Genomic DNA, 8,586 nt, shown 5'->3' with positions numbered 1-8,586 from the left:
ACTGAAAATATTAATTATGACTATAAAAGCTATCTACTCTGTATTGAGTTTGTTCAAAATGAATTAGACCCTTGTTGAGAGATTTATCATGCTCCTAAGATCAAGACATTATTTTAGAAAGATTCACTCTTCCGAAGTATTATTGCATTAGAGGCATGGGCTATGCAAAAATAGAGATATTTCGAGGAAATAAAAAAGGAGCAAGTGCTCGACAACCTCGCAGAAAAAATGGACAAGTGTCCGGCAGTAGAATTAGGGATACCTCGGTATCCACTTTAAAAAAAGAGAGAAAAAAAAATGATAGCCCATGGTCCCTCTAATAAGCAATATGCCAGCAAGAGTTGACAAAGATTTTAATTTCCAAAGTCTTTGATCTAAGAGTATGACATTTCCCTCCTCGGATCCAGTTTTGATCAGGCAATAAATGCAAAGTAAGTATGCTTGAGAATTTTTTGCAAATTAAAACAACCTCAGTGAGATATATATATATATATATATATATAAAAGATAATGAGTGATCTAAGAGAGCCTATGAGGATAAAAAGGTATGCTAACTTTCTTTCAAAAATATACTAAAAACTCCAAGTGACAGGATTGAGAAGAAAGGATCTTTACTCTTAACCATAAACATCCCTGACTATGGTACACAGTGGATTTTTAACACCCTGCAATTATAAAGAGAATGTTTTAAATGTTTACCCCAGATATTGTTCTCAACCATCCTTTTCTCGAGGACGAGTAAAAGCCTAAGTATGGGGGTATTTGTTGACGGTTCTTAAGTATCAATTTTAATTATCAAATAAACAAGGGAAAGGACCAATATGCAACCAACACTTAGAATTAGGGTTTGATCTGACAGAATTCCACGAGTTTTGTTGTTTATCTATTTCTGCAGGGGGTTATCAGGAAATAAGGAAGAAAGGCCCACATGTCAGGATTACATAGAGATATCAACGCACCGCACGATTTTCTACCATCTAGAAGACTCCAGAAGCCACGGGAAGAAGACGGAGGCCGAAAGGGGCCAGGCCCAGGGCGCCTGCCCTGGTGACCTGGGCGCCTGCCCTGGTGACCTGGGCGCCCGCCCCCTGCTGGAGTGCTTTCAGGACTCTCTTCGCACGGGATATTCCACCGACCTATTAGATCAAGGAAAACATAGTACCACCTCGTCTACCGACCCAAAAACGCATAGAAGGGGAGGACTATATAAGGAGACCCCCTGGACCCTGGAGAAGACATGAAGAAATTATCATAGAGACTGAGGGGTGCCCTCGAAGGAAAACCTCTTCTCTAATTAATATTTCTTTTTAGGCTTAGCAACCAATGTAAGGTAGAAATAGATCTTCTAGTTTCTACTAGATTGAGAGAGATAGAGTGGAGGTGTAGATTGGAGGAAGCCCGGCCTGTCGGTGTCTACTCCAAGCTTGTACCTGCGGGATCAAGTTCTCCTAACCCGAAGCTTGCTCCTAGGATTCTTCAGTATTTCGACTTCTAAATTCTAGTAAGTTCTTGTTTTATTGTTCTTATGGTTTATGAGTTTACTTTAATCTCTTCGCGTAGAGTTTAGAGTAATCATTGCTGGCATAAATGTGGTGTTTAGGCTGGGGTAGTCATAGATATTCCCTGACTAGCTGGACCGTGGTAGTAGTGAGGAACGTGACAATTCCGAGTTACCTTTGTAGATCACATCTCGTTAGCAGGAAGGATAGGGTTTATAGGTGCGGGTTGAACATCCTTTGTGGTGTCTAGATTCCGTTAGCCTCCCGATTAGAACAGTAGATTATCCTTACCAAGGTTAGAAGGAGACTACGGTTGCAGTCTTCTCTCTTTATCACTCACATCGAAAGACATTTTGTGCCTAAAGGTTAGTAGTAATAGACTGGTTAGTTAAATGCACTCTTTCTCCTAGTGGTAAAAAAATAAATACGACACTCTGGATAACCTCCCGGGTGAAGTGCTCACCGATATCCGTGCGCTTGCGGATCAATTCCTTATTGCGTTCCCAAATATCAACAGTGTCCTCAAAACTCTCGGCCACTACCACTTTCTTGCCCTTGCAATCAACACATTTGCTTGTGCTCTCCACAAGTAAGTCATCACAAGATGTGGCTACATCAAGCTTAGCAACATTGTTAGTAGCGACATGTGTTTCATCAATTGCAAGTTCATAAGCAATCTCAGGTTGTCATAATTTGCTTTTAGAGTTGTTAGTTCTTCTTTCATTGCTCTATATCTAGTGATAAGCTCATCATGAACACTCTCAAGTTTATCATGTTTTTCTTTGAGCTCTTTTAAGGAGAGTTTGAGCTCCTTGAGCTTAGTGGTCATGATCTCATTTTGGTCTCTAAGCTCATCACTAGATTTAAGCTTTGCTAGAAGTGTGTCATTTTCAAGTTCAAGCTTTTCATTTTCACTTCTAGTTTTTCTTATGACTTTTGTGTACTTGTTAAGCAATTTTACAAGTTCATCATAAGAAGGTGATTCATATTCACTATCACTTTCACTACTCTCATCCTCACTTTGTACCTTCCAGTCACGCTTAGCCATGAGGCATAGGTGTGTAGAGGATGTAGATGGTGGTGAAGATGATGGTGATGGAGCATCGACGGCAATGGCGGCAACCTTCTCATCATCACTCTCATTGCCGGAGGAGTCACCACTTGAGCTCTCAATGTCGGTGAGCCAATCACCAACAATGTAAGCCTTGCCATTCTTCTTCTTGTAGTGCTCCTTCTTCTTGCCACCATTCTTCTTGTATTGCTTCTTGTCATTCTTCTCATCATCACTTGAGTCATCTTGCTCTTTGTTCTTCTTCTTGTACTTGTCCTTCTTGGGCTTTGGACATTGATGAGCAAGATGACCAAGCTCACCACAATTGTAGCAATCCATCTCAGAGATGGGCTTCCTCTTGCTACTTGTGAAGAACTTCTTCTTCTTGGAGTCAAAGTTGACTCCATTTTTGTTGAGCTTCTTCAACATCTTTGTGGTTCTTCTCACGAAGAGGGCAATGGATGCATCATCATCACTTGAAGTTGATGACTCAACTTCAATCTTCTTGGCTTTGCCCTTGTGAGAAGCTTTGAGGGCCAAGTCCTTCTTTTCTTTCTTGGCCGATGAGGAGCCATCTTGGGGGTACATGTGCATGTACATCTCATGAGCATTGATCTTCCCCAATATGGCGGTTGGTGTAGTGGTGGAGAGATCACCTTAATGAAGCACCGTTACTATGTGCCCATATTTCTCAATGGGAAGCACACATAGTATTTTTCTTGCTACATCCGCCGCACTCATTTGAGTGAGCCCAAGTCTATTAAGCTCCTCTACAATGACATTCAAGCGAGAATACATTTCATTAGCATTTTCTTTAGGAAGCATCTCAAATGTATTAAGCTTGTTCATCACTAGGTGATAGCGTTCCTCGCGTTCACTCTTTGATCCCTCATGGAGCGCACAAAGTTCCTTCCAAAGTTCATGGGCAGTTTTGTGGCTCCGAACGCGGTTGAACACCTCTTTGCAAAGGCCTCTAAAGATGTGATTTTTGGCCTTCGCATTCTACTTCTCGTTTTCTTGCTCTTGTGGAGTAACAGCGGTGTCCTTTGCCGGAGGGGTAAACCCTCGGTCACGGCTTTTAGGCACTTTACATCGCATGCCTCAAGGTATGACTCCATCCGTATTTTCCAATACGGAAAGTCATCCCCATCGAACATGGGTGGCGGTCCATCCCCGTTAGACATCTTTTCTCTAGGCGGTGAAGCCTAAAAATGAGCACTAGGCTCGGATACCAATTGAAAGGATCAAGATGCCCAAGAGGGGGGTGAATTGGGCTTCTCTAAAAATTTAAGCAACCTATAAGCTCCAATTCAACCCCTTGTGCCTAGTGTGACCTAGAGAGCTACCGGATAAAAAGTTTTGCAACCTAGTTCCAATCCTATTCTAGCATGGCAATTCTAAGAATGTAAAAAAACACAAAGTAAATGCTAGAATGTAAAGGAGTAGTGGAAGAAAGTGCTCGGCGATGTTTTGCCGAGGTATCGGAGAGTCGCCACTCTCCACTAGTCCTCGTTGAAGCACCCGCGCAAGGGTCTTGCTCCCCCTTGGTCCGTGCAAGGACCAAGTGCTCTCTACGGGCTGATTCTTTGACACTCCGTCGCGGTGAATCGCGCAAAACCGCTCACAAGCTTGACACGAGCCACCCACAAGAACTCCGGGCGGTCTTCGTGCCTCCAATCACCACCGAACCGTCTAGGTGATGGCGATCACCAAGAGTAACAAGCAAAGAAATCTCACTTGACCCAAACAAGGCTCTAGAGAGTGGTGGATGCACACTTGACTCTTGGAACTCACTAGAGAAGGATTCTCTCAAGAAATCACTCAAAACTCAATCCTCTCTAGGCTCTTGCTACTCTCTTGCTCCACAACAAGTTTCTCTAATGTTCAAATGGGCAAGAGACCTCTCATGGACGAGGTGGAGGAGTATAAATACTATCCACGAAGTCCAAAGGTCAGCCAACCATTTTCCACTGAAAACGGAGTCACCGGACGCACATTATGTTGCACCGGACGCACTGCACCGAGCGTCCGGTGCTGCATAACGGCTAACTGTACTTGCTTCTGATAGGTCACCGAACGCTAACTTCCAGCGTCCGGTGCACGGTCCGGTGCTCGGGAAAGATTTACATGCTCCCTGCGCATGGGACCGGACGCTACCCGGTGCGTCCGGTGCTAGCGTCCGGTACTCAGGGCAGGTTTGCAACCTCCCTGGGTAAGGGACCGGACGCTGCCCGGTGGGTCCGGTGCCAGCGTCCGGTGCCTAACCCTAAGCACGGCACTGTTCCAACGGCTAAGGACCTCACCGGACGCACTCACGGAGCGTCCGGTGCATCGTCCGGTGCCCCCTTGGGTACCCTAACTTCGTCGAAACACGATCGCTCCAAAACGAAGTTGGTTCCTCTCGATCTAAGGACTATCTCTGAGCTGCCTAGTGCTAGGTTTACCAAGTGTGCACCACACCTAAACCTAAGGCCTTGCCTAAGTCAAGCTACTAGACCAAAGTCCCTCTTAATAGTACGGTCAAAGGAAAACAAAGTCCTAAACTACTCTAAGTGCCCTTCTTCACCATATGGCACTTAGACCTAGTCTAGTCTTGACGATGTTCATCCATCCTTTGAAAACCGAAACAATTTCCACTATTAAGTAGGCATGTATGTCCCTGTCCATCGAGTACCTATTTACCATGACCTTACCGATGACTTTGCCTCTGCAAAACACACGTTAGTCATAGTAATCAACAATGTCATTAATCACCGAAATCACTAGGGGCCTAGATGCTCTTTCAATTACTAGAAATAGAGATAAACCCTACCTCTCACAACAACGCCAGAAATGCACGGTAAATAATTAACTTGTCAATTAGCAACTAGAAACTTCTTAATTACTAACATTCCTAAACATAAAGTAGGTTGTCATCTCTAATTGTATTGCTAGGAAATTATTATAGATTCAAATCTACTAACGTGACTAGGTAGATAGAAATATGATTGTAAACTAAATGGGTTCTGCAAGCGGACAGATAATTATACCGTTGTAGCATTTTACCTAGAGAAGTCTCCAGGTTGTCAATTTATATTTATACCACTGGGAAGGCTATATGTTAAACTATAATCTATTATATTGATAATAAACTATATAGGATGAATAAATGATATTACCAAAGTTGTCTAATCTACTCATAATAGGCAGAGGTCACAAGATAAATGTGGATAGACAATAGCGATAGCATAATCATCAAGTATCATAATTATGGATAATCATCGGAGCATCTACTAGTCACACTACTACGCTAACCCCTCTTCCGCTACACATGCCTAGCAACGGATGAAATATTCATATCATGACCCATCCACTTTTTTATATGTTCACCACAACACATATATCGTCAGTTCCTCCGCATCGCATCCTCCTCCCAAAAAAACCGCATCTCTGATCTGGATTGCTAGGCAGCGGTATTTTGATCTGGATTGCTAGGTGCCGGTGCCAGCAGTGGGGAATCACCATCTGCCCAACGTTGGTCCGTAGGAGTGCCTAGGGGCGGGGGTGGCGACGATGGCGAGACCCTATCAGTGCTGATCCGGAGGAGTGCCTAGGGGCAGCGTTGGCAACGACGGCGAGACGCTGCCAGTGCTGATCCGGAGGAGTGCCTCAAGGCGGCGGCGGCGAGACCTTGCCAGCACTGATCCGGAGGAGTGCCTGGGGTGGCAGCGGTGCCATACCAGGAGCAGCGGCATCGTGGATCTTGTGAACAACCCTTCATCGTCTGCCACATCCTGTGTATCAGCAACACAGCAACATGGGTTCGCCGTAATCCCAGGTAACGTCGGAGGATACTGATAGCATCAACTATTCTGGGCCCTTCTTCTACAGATCTAAGCTGTGTGGTAAGTTCAATCCCTCTGTACCCAATGCTCTCTTGTCATAGAAGTTCACTAGTGTTCTTAACAAAATAGGGTCTTGCAATTTGTAGAAAAAAGTTGCCAGGCAGTGTATCAAAGACTTTTGCAACCAGTTTACATGCCAAACGACAAATGCCTAGTTGAGTGGGTTCACTTCTATACTTTTTGACTGAATTCTATGACAACGTAAGTTGTTTTTCATACTAACAATTTACTGTACATCGAATTTTGAAATGTGCCAACAGGCAGAATAAAAATAATCCAAATTATATTGGCTCACCAAAAATTTATTTTGACCTATTATGTTTCTGGGTTTGCATTAAACAATTTGACTTATTGGGATGCCAAATCAGGTGAATAAAGTAGGTTCACTTCTAGCATTCGTCATTTTGTGTGTGTTAGTACTCTTTATTTTTACTCGAGTTCAGTTCTTGGCAACCTAAACCAACAGTGTGTAGTTTTATCGACGATTAGATCCTGATTTAGTTCATTTTCTTTTATTTTAGGATTACCATGGAGCTGTAAGGATCTGATGGAAATTTGATTTAACACGCAAGACCTGTCCAGACAGTGTATATATATATATTGGTAAGTTTTACACTCCCTAAAAATCATTGTGTCATTTGTATGATCAATTTAGTTCTTGAATGACTTAGCTAATATATGCTAGCTGTTTTTGTGATAATGGACATGTTGCTGCTGCCATCAATTAGATTTTATTCAAGCTGCAGTCAAATTCCTAATTCTGTCTGATTCTGTTGGCTTGACCTTTTAATTTTGTTGATATGTTCCTTAAGGCATCCATTCAAGTTTGTTCACCATAGCTTTTTAATTTTGTTCATGTATCCCTTAACGCACTGTTTGAATTCATTCACCAGATCGTAGAGTGGATGTTTAGTGATTATTTATTTTTTGCGAACCATGTGTGCAGCAATTGTTGTGGTTTTGCACAAAGGAGATTGCAGCAGGTTTTGATGTGGCTGCCTAGCAGAAACTGGCCAAAGGTGAGTGCTTGATTACTCAACTCTGATTCAGATATTGTACTTGTGCAAACTAGGGCATATATCTCATGAACTCCAACATTACTATTGATGGAACTGGGCATATATCACAGTTTTGACGAGGTCAGATAAATTATTTTTTCATGTTTATTTGCTTGTAATCCAATGGCATTAGTGTTCTAGTGTCAGTACATTACTACTTGTCATGTTGACCTTAAATATTTTGTGATATGTCATCTTGTCAGGCTATTTTAAATCTACAAAAGAGACAACGGAGAAGATCTTGGCATCAGAAGGAACTATTATTGGTGAAAAGTCTTTAGCAAAACTGTACAAGATATAGATGCGGAGTGGATATTTGAAGAAAATTTAGGCCTTCCTTACATTGTAGTTTGGAAATGGATAATAATGTACACTGTAAGCATTCTAGGACAAGCAGACATGTGTTAGTTGTCAGGTTTTTCCTTCTGTATGTTATTGACATGATTGCTTGTCAAAGCACTGTCTTTGTATTTTTCAGTGTTATTTATATGGAAAATATAACCGAGCGAAATTTTGCACGAGCAAAATATATATATTGTTTTGGGTTGTGCTTTGGTTCGTCACGAAGCTTATAAATATAAATATTTAAAATATATGCATATTATAAATACCAAATGGCTAATAGAGTCGGTCATCAATAATACCAACACATATAAAGTGTTGCCATAGCAGAATATATGCGTTGCAGATTAGCAACACTTATTTTGGTATCTTACCAACGCTTATTTATATGTTGCAGTAGATCCTTGCAACGCCACCTATAGCAACACATATTAAAAGCATTGGTAAAGACACTTGCAACGCTAAAATCGACTTTTAGCAACGCATATATCCGTTGCAAAAAGGGGGTTTGCATTGTAGTGTCATAATCATAGTTAGCCATTTGATAAACTAGGGAGTTGGATCTAAGGTAATTCTATAACTACATCAATGAATAACTCTAATTAGTACAATTACATCTAGAAATCATTGTTAAGTTAACCCTATATCATAATCGCATGTAAAGAGGCATCAACAAATGAGGGTATTAAGACACAAGGGTCACCTCCTTCGCAACTGTGCCCATGCTAGACCTATGTATGGAGGGTGGACTA

General features: G+C 42.0%; 1 long non-coding RNA gene across 2 annotated transcripts; it reads left to right on the top strand.

Moving 5' to 3' along the window:
• Positions 5,882-8,019, top strand: LOC110436170. 2 transcript variants are annotated; one of them, XR_002453891.1, is made up of 3 exons: positions 5,882-7,037; positions 7,381-7,573; positions 7,696-8,019. It is a non-coding gene; the product is annotated as an uncharacterized LOC110436170 (long non-coding RNA). The 2 variants fall into 2 exon arrangements; XR_002453890.1 differs by having other exon boundaries at positions 5,890-7,037; positions 7,381-7,453.

Source organism: Sorghum bicolor, chromosome 6, assembly GCF_000003195.3.
Source record: "Sorghum bicolor cultivar BTx623 chromosome 6, Sorghum_bicolor_NCBIv3, whole genome shotgun sequence".
NCBI lineage: Eukaryota > Viridiplantae > Streptophyta > Magnoliopsida > Poales > Poaceae > Sorghum > Sorghum bicolor.
This window is presented reverse-complemented; position numbering and strand designations above follow the sequence as displayed.